An 8,510-nucleotide genomic window follows, 5' to 3' on the forward strand; every position below is an offset into this window, starting at 1 on the left:
TCATAGGTGCAAACTGTGCAAAAGAAGCATAACACTCTTATGATTAAAGCTAACATCTGAATGAGGCCTTAAACATCAGGGAAAACAAAGTTGTCAAGGAAAAATTAAAAAACAAAAACAAATTAAATAGTGGCACAAAACATTTAGAGAATTAGACATAAATACAAAAGCAACTAAAAAGAACAAATTATTCTTGAATACTCGAGAAACAACAATGATAAATTGGGTTATAAATGTATAAAAGGAGATCATTATTTTATTTGATCATTCCTTGAAGTTTATTTAAAGTGTTAATATATGTAGAATATATATTAACACTTTAATATATATTCTATATTAACACTCTACTGTAAATACAGGTGCATCTCACAAAATTAGAATATCATCAAAATCAGGGCCGGCTCCAGGTTTTTGAGGGCCCCGGGTGAAAAAGTCTCAGTTGGCCCCCCCCTTAACACATACCACGACTCATGCCGTGTGACATCCGTGGTGACGGCCAAAAACGGACTTCTCTCTGTGTGGATCACACGGACACGCATGTGATCCACACGGACACTCGCTCTGTGGCAAAACACGTTCATGTGATGGAGGCTACTGATTAGTAGTGTACGCATGAAAGAAAGAAGAGAGGGGAAATAAAGAACAGAGAAAGAAAGAGAGAATGGAAGGAAGAACAGAGAAAGATACAGAGAGAGAAAGAAAGAAAGAACATAGAAAGAACGAACAGAGAAAGAAAGAAAAAAAGAAAGAAAGAGAAAGAAAGAAAGAAAGAAAGAAAGAAAGAAAAGAACAGAGAGAAAGAAAGGAAGAACAGAGACAGAAAGAAAAGAACAGAGAGAAAGAGAAAGAAAGAGGGTAAAGAAAGAAAGAACAGATAGAGAAAGAAAGAGGGGAAAGAAAGAACAGAGAGAAAGAAGAAAGAAAGAAAAAGAACAAAGAGAAAGAAAGAGTGGACAGAAAAAAAGAACAGAGAGAGAAAGAAAGAAAGAAAGAAAGGTAAAGAAAGAGGGGAATAAAGAACAGAGAGGGAGAGAAAAAAGGGGAAAGAAAGAACGGAGAGCGAAAAAGAGTTGACAGAAAAAAAGAACAGGGAGAGAGAGAAAAAGAAGGAGGGGAAAGAGAGAACAGAGAGGTAGAGAGAAAAAGAAAGAGGGGAAAGAACAGAGAGGAAGAGGGGAAAGAAAGAACAGAGAGAGAAAGAAAGAGAGGAAAGAGAGAACAGACAGAGAGAAAGAACAGAGACAGAAAGAAAGAAAGAGAACAGAGAGCGAAAGAACAGAGAGAGAGAAAAAAAGATTAGAGAGAAAGAACAGAGAGAGAAAGAAACAGAGAAAGAAAAATTCTATAAAGATACTATAGCCGCCCAGCTACCATTGTAGTGCCTACCTGAGCCTCCTGGTGCAGGACATATCATGATCCGCTCACATGGCCGACATCCCCGATTCCAAGGCGATCTCGCTGTCCGCTGTCAGAGGAGGACACGGTGATGGATCTGAAGCAATATCGCATAGATTCTCTATGGGGTTATGGTCAGACGAGGTTGCAGGTCAATTAAGTACAGTAATACTGTTGCTTTTACACCAGGTATTGGTACTTTTGGCAGTGTGGACAGGTGCCAAGTCCTGCTGAAGAATGAAATTTTCATCTCCAATAAGCTTGTCAGCAGAGGGAAGCATGAAGTGCTCTAAAATTTCCTGGTAGACGACTGCGCTGATTTTGTTCTTGAAAAAAAAAAAGTGGACCTACACCAGCAGATGACATGGCTTCCCAAACCATCATTGATTATAGGTACTTTACGTATGCCGTTTATATATTTCAATTAGCATTTTCTCTTTATGGAGCAGGTACAGCTTCTGAGCCTGCTACATAGACATTCACCCTTACTCAGATATACAGTAATGTTAGTATTAGAGATGAGCAAACCCAAACTGTAAAGTGTCCGGTGCTGAACTCTGAATACGGACTTCTCCCGGAAGTCTGTTTTAGTGTTCGAATGTGAAAGAGAGACTTTTTCAGCCCCATAGCCCTTACTGTGACCATTTTATAGCACTAAAGTTTGGGTTCCCATTGACTTCTATGGGGTTCAGATTCAAGTTCGGGTATATTTCTGGTCCCTGAACCAAACTTTGGACTAAAGTTCATTCGAATCTGACAAACACGAACATCCACGAGTTCGCTCATTTCTAGTCAGGACACAACAAGGGGTTACATATTTAAAGAGAACCTGTCATCGGAAATGATGCTGTTAACCTGCATATTATGGGGGTCATCTGCAGGTTAGCATTGTAATAATCTTTATTCTTCACACCAGCATTCGGTATTCAGTCACGGAGATGTGGGCGGCGCCGGTTCAGTCATGTTCTGAGTATATTGTGACCAGACCACGCCTCTGGCCGTGACTGACAGGTGGCCGCAATGTAGAGCCAGTGTCAGTCAGGGCCAGGTCTCGGTTACAGCGGCTGCTATGTATATTCAGAGTGGTGACTGTTAACTGGTGGGATTTTTTATCCGATTAGTAAAAACTTTACACTACAACAACAATTTTGCAACTTTACAATGAAAGCTGTATATTTCTCATTTATCTTTTACTGTTCTCTGTAATAAATTGTCATTTTGTAATAGGATATAAAGGATAACTTTAATTAAAAATTTGATAAGTAACTTGACAACATTCTTTTTGTCACTTGCATGCACTGTATATCAATTGCTTTTTTATTTTTAACAATTATTTTCAAAAAAGCAACAGAAAACGATATTTAAAACTATATTATCTTTCTAAGCTTCAGTCTCCTGCTTGTGATAGGTTTCCCCTAGTATGTTTTTACAAGCAGAACACAGGCAGAGCAATGTGCAGCTCAAGCTCTAATGAATACACAGAGAACTATGCAGTAGGATTTTAATAACTAAAGGGCAGCAATTATATTTTGCTGTTCTTTTACTACTCTCCATACATTGGACCTAGAGCAGTGCAATTGCAGTGTTATAGAATTCTGCCCTCTCTGTGTCTGGAACATTCTAAAGGCTTTTTATCTTCAAACGAAAAAAATATTCGAAACAAAGACATAATGTCTTGTAAAAGGATTCATATTACAAACAATTAAGTGTGTAAATTACCCAAATAACACATAATACTTATGCAAAAAATGGAATATCTAAACTCTAAATGAAGTAAACAAATTAGTATCTAAAACTGACAATTTCTATTCAATATACAAAATAAATAAAAGATACACAAAAGTAAAAATAGCAATCAATGGTAAAAGCTAAAAAATGGACAGTTACGTACATATTGGGTAATAATTGTATATTTGTAGCAAAAATAATAGGAACTGCTAAAAAAAATCCATGAGACAAAGCATGTCTCTAAAAGTGCAATAGTGCCTCAAAGTATCCAAAACTAGATGTATAATTTTATCTCTCGCAATATGAGCCATGAATGTACAAGTTGTGTACATAGTTTTTATCAGTTTGAATAAAACATTTTTTACCTACAAGCAACCTGAAATTTTGGCATCTTGATTTCTCTCGGTGGCAAAGACAGCACCATTTCCTGGTCCTCCTGTCTGGCATCTCTAGTTCATGTGTGAAGTTCCCATGATGTCAAGCCAACATAAAATAATCTACAGGTGTAGGTAGCATAGTAAACCACAAATGTAATGTTGGGTGCCGGGATTCTCCCACTGTACGGGATGGATCTCAAGCCTTGTATGGTGCTGTGATTGCCCATTCAGGCTTGATTGCTGGGATGACTGCTCAGCACAGACTTCTGTCCCAGTGCCTTGCCCAGGCTCATGCTGCATGTGCAGTTACTGCTGGTCCTCCAGCTAAGCCTATGGTGACTACTAGTTTACGTGTAGCGCTGTGCTCTGGAGTCTAAGTCCACATTTCACCCTATTGAGCATGTCCATGATATGGTACTTTTCCATTGGTGCTTGGACGTCAGGTGGTCTGGTGATGTTTTAGCTTCAGATTGGTCCACATACCTTATTATAATTTCTTATTTGGTGCATTCCATTCCACCAATCCTAACATGTAGTACTGCAGGAAATGTAACTGGAAATTCTATATTCCTTCAAACCATCAGATGATGTTTTGTGAAGTATATTCTTACAGGCCATACAGTAGCCACATGGAAAATAGCCCCTTTTCTGTCTGTTGGAACAAAAGACCTGTGGTGGCTTAGCAACGTACTGGATCCTGACCAAAATATCTTTTAAGATTTTGCTTCTCCTTGCAGTGGGTAATGGACTGTTGGGGAGTATTCTGCCCAGGGTAGGTTCTGGTTTAACTACAGGCCAATGGTTATTTAAAATCTTACATATAGCTTGCCACCAGTTGCTAAAAAAAAGTGGAAATATATCTATTAAGAGGATTTAACTCAGAACTCAGGATTTTTTACAAGTTTTGGTCAGTAGGGCATTATGAGATGTAGACTTTGCCGTATAGAAACCTGTATTAATATTTCTATTGTTATATCCCATTGAAAAATAACCTATTCCTGAGATCATGTTTATCAAATTTACCTTCTGTTGAGCAAATCCATCTCATTCTTAAAAATTGGCCTGCTGGGACAGCTCTTAGAATCATAGAATCATAGAATCATAGAGTTGGAAGGGACCTCCTGGGTCATCTGGTCCAACCCCCTGCTCAAAGCAGGATTCGCTAAATCATCCCAGTCAGATGTCTGTCCAGCCTCTGTTTTAAGACTTCCATTGAAGGAGCAACCCCCTGCTCAAAGCAGGATTCGCTAAATCATCCCAGTCAGATGTCTGTCCAGCCACTGTTTGAAGACTTCCATTGAAGGAGAACTCACCACTTCTCGTGGCAGCCTGTTCCACTCATTGATCACTCTAACTGTCAAAAAGTTTTTTCTAATATCTAATCTGTGTCTCCTCCCATTCAGTTTCATCCCATTGCTTCTAGTCTTTCCTTGTGCAAATGAGAATAAAGTTGATTCTTCTACAGTGTGACAGCCCTTTAGATATTTATAGACAGCTATTAAGTCTCCTCTCAGTCTTCTCTTTTGCAAACTAAACATTCCCAAATCCTGCAACCTTTTCTCATAAGACAGGGTTTGCAGACCGGTCACCATTCTGGTCGCTCTTTTTGAACTTGCTCCAGTTTGTTGATGTCTTTTTTAAAATGTGGTGCCCAAAACTGGACACAATATTCCAGATGAGGTCTGACCAAAGATGAGTAGAGGGAAATAATGACTTCACGTGATCTAGACTGTATGCTTCTGTTAATACATCCTAGAATTGCATTTGCCTTTTTTGCTGCTGCATCACACTGTTGACTCATATTCAGTCTGTGATCTATTAGTATACCCAAGTCTTTTTCACATGTGCTGTCACTTAGCCCTATTCCTCCCATTCTGTATATGCTTTTTTCATTTTTATTGCCCAGATGTAGTACTTTGCATTTCTCCCTGTTAAAAACCATTCTGTTAGTTGCTGCCCACTTCTCCAGTTTATTTATATCTTTTTGAATCCAGCTTCTTATTGTTGAAGCTGGATAGGCAGGTGAACCATGTAGAAGAGAGTTGACTGATGTTTCCTTGTGGAAAACATCAATCTGTAATGTATCATCAGTCAACACTTCTATTTTAATATCTAGAAAATCATCTTGTCAACTATGGCATTTGAAAGTTAATCTGATATTACTGTCATTGTTGTTTAATTAAGAAGAGAAACTTTGGAGTTCATTTTCAGTGCCTTGTCAGACAATGAACAATTTATCTGTACCATCACTGCGCCTGGGAAGTGGTGTAAGTGCCATCGCCGAAAACCTCCGTCTTTCAGTAAATGAGAAAGAGGTTAGCATAGTAGGCGCACATGTCGTGCTCATCGCAGTGTTGCATTTTTAAAGAAGAAATCTGTTTTTAAAAACAAAATAAATTAGGAATCAAAATAAACTACAAGAGCTTCAAGATAAAGGATCACAGCAATTTAACTAAATTGTTCATCTAGAGGAAGAGCTTCCATACCATCAATGTATTTAGTGTAGGTATAAAGACATTTCACATCCACACTCACAAAGAGCAAACCAAAGAACTAGCTGTCAAAAAGTCCCATAAAAAAGAATTTTATTAGATAATACTTTATAAAAACATGGACAGTAAGGTGCATGGAATGCAGGGGCATAGAAAACGTGCATACAAAGACCGGATGGCCACCCACACAGCCCCACAACAGGCAGCCCTAAAGAGAAATCCTAGACCATAATTGAGGCGCATACCCATCCATATAGTCATAGGGCAAATATATCAGAATCGGCAGTAAAGAACTTTTCAGTGACATATAACATGAGGACAATCATAGAGCAAGTGATCATATCAAAAGCGGCAACTGAAGACTCTTTAGCATGGCATATTACCTGGGAGCTGTGGGAGCAGAGAGACCCAGTCCACCCCGATGCTCGTTTCGGAGCGCTATGCTCCTTCCTCAATTTCTATAGTGTCTCTGACATATGAGGGCAAGGTCTCAACCAGCGGGTGTACTGTAGATAATACTCTATAAATTTGCAAACAGTGTCACATAAGCCCCCTAGGCCAGAGACAGTCAGATATCCAGACTTTGTAATTTTGCTATCACAGAAAGGCTTCCATATAAATATAACAACTTTATTAAAAATAAAAAATGTTTTTCAGCACAAGGTTTGCAACTTCATCAAGTTCAATTTCTGTCTCTGGAGAACAGGAAGCACAATGAGAAATGATGCCTGCTGGGCTGTCAACCAGATAACTTTAGCGATATTACACTTGAGGGTAATGGATAGCCAAGATAGAGAATGGTTGATATTTGGCACAACTAAGGCTGGTTTCACACTTGCATTTTTTGCGTAAAAAAACGCATGGGTTTTTTTTCCTATTCTTTACATGGGTGCGCATACACATGTGTTTGTACGCGTTTGTATGCGCATGCGTTTTTTTGTAGTGTGTGCTCGGGCGCACAAAATGCACTCTGTTGCATTTTTTGTGAGTCCGACTTGTCCCAAAAAAACGCATGCGCACGCAGCGCGTTTTTTTCACCCAACCACCCATTATAGTCTATGGGTGCGCTGACGTGCTCATGGTAATGCGCACGTCAGCGCAAAAAAACGCATGCGTTTTTTTAAAAAAACACGTGCAAAAACGCACAAAAACGCATGATGCATTTTTTATGTGCGTTTGCACTGCGCACGGTGTACAGCGCAAAAAAACGCAAGTGTGAAAGTAGCCTAAGACAAGTATAGGCAGGGCATAAACAAGAGCCTTTCCTTTATTATTTGCCAAAAAGCAGAAAAGTTTTTTTTTTGCATTTTTATTTTGATAAATTTTCATGATAAAGGGGTTGAATAAGATCAGAATAGGTTTCTGAAAAAGTGCCACTCTTCTCCAGATCCAATTAAATTCAATACCTACAGTTGTGGCCAAAAGTATTGACACCCTGCAATTTTGTCAGATAATACTCAGTTTCTTCCTGAAAATGATTGCAACCACAAATTATTTGGCATTATTATCTTCATTTAATTTGTCTTAAATGAAAAAACACAAAAAGAATTGTCCTAAAGCCAAATTGGATATAATTCCACACCAAACATAAAAAGAGTGTGGACAAAGGTATTGGCACTGTTTGAAAAATCATGTGATGCTTCTCTAATTTGTGTAATTAACAGCACCTGTAACTTACCTGTGGCACCTAACAGGTGTTGGCAATAACTAAATCACACTTGCAGCCAGTTGACATGGATTAAAGTTGACTCAACCTCTGTCCTGTGTCCTTGTGTGTACCACATTGAGCATGGAGAAAAGAAAGAAGACCAAAGAACTGTCTGAGGACTTGAGAAACCAAATTGTGAGGAAGCATGAGCAACCTCAAGGCTACAAGTCCATCTCCAATGACCTGAATGTTCCTGTGTCTACCGTGCGCAGTGTCATCAAGAAGTTTAAAGCCCATGGCACTGTGGCTAACCTCCCTAGATGTGGATGGAAAAGAAAAATTGACAAGAGATTTCAACACAAGATTGTGCGGATGTTGGATAAAGAACCTCGACTAACATCCAAACAAGTTCAAGCTGCCCTGCAGTCCGAGGGTACAACAGTGTCAACCCGTACTATCCGTCGGCGTCTGAATGAAAAGGGACTGTATGGTAGGAGACCCAGGAAGACCCCACTTCTTACCCTGAGACATAAAAAAGCCAGGCTGGAGTTTGCCAAAACTTACCTGAAAAAGCCTAAAACGTTTTGGAAGAATGCTCTCTGGTCAGATGAGACAAAAGTAGAGCTTTTTGGGCAAGGGCATCAACATAGAGTTTACAGGAGAAAAAAAGAGGCATTCAAAGAAAAAAACATAGTCCCTACAGTCAAACATGGCGGAGGTTCCCTGATGTTTTGGGGTTGCTTTGCTGCCTCTGGCACTGGACTGCTTGACTGTGTGCATGGCATTATGAAGTCTGAAGACTACCAACAAATTTTGTAGCATAATGTAGGGCCCAGTGTGAGAAAGCTGGGTCTCCCTCAGAGGTCATGG

This window comes from Dendrobates tinctorius, unplaced genomic scaffold (assembly GCF_039654945.1).
Source record: "Dendrobates tinctorius isolate UK_male_01 unplaced genomic scaffold, ASM3965494v1 ptg000326l, whole genome shotgun sequence".
In the NCBI taxonomy this organism is placed as follows: Eukaryota; Metazoa; Chordata; class Amphibia; order Anura; family Dendrobatidae; genus Dendrobates; species Dendrobates tinctorius.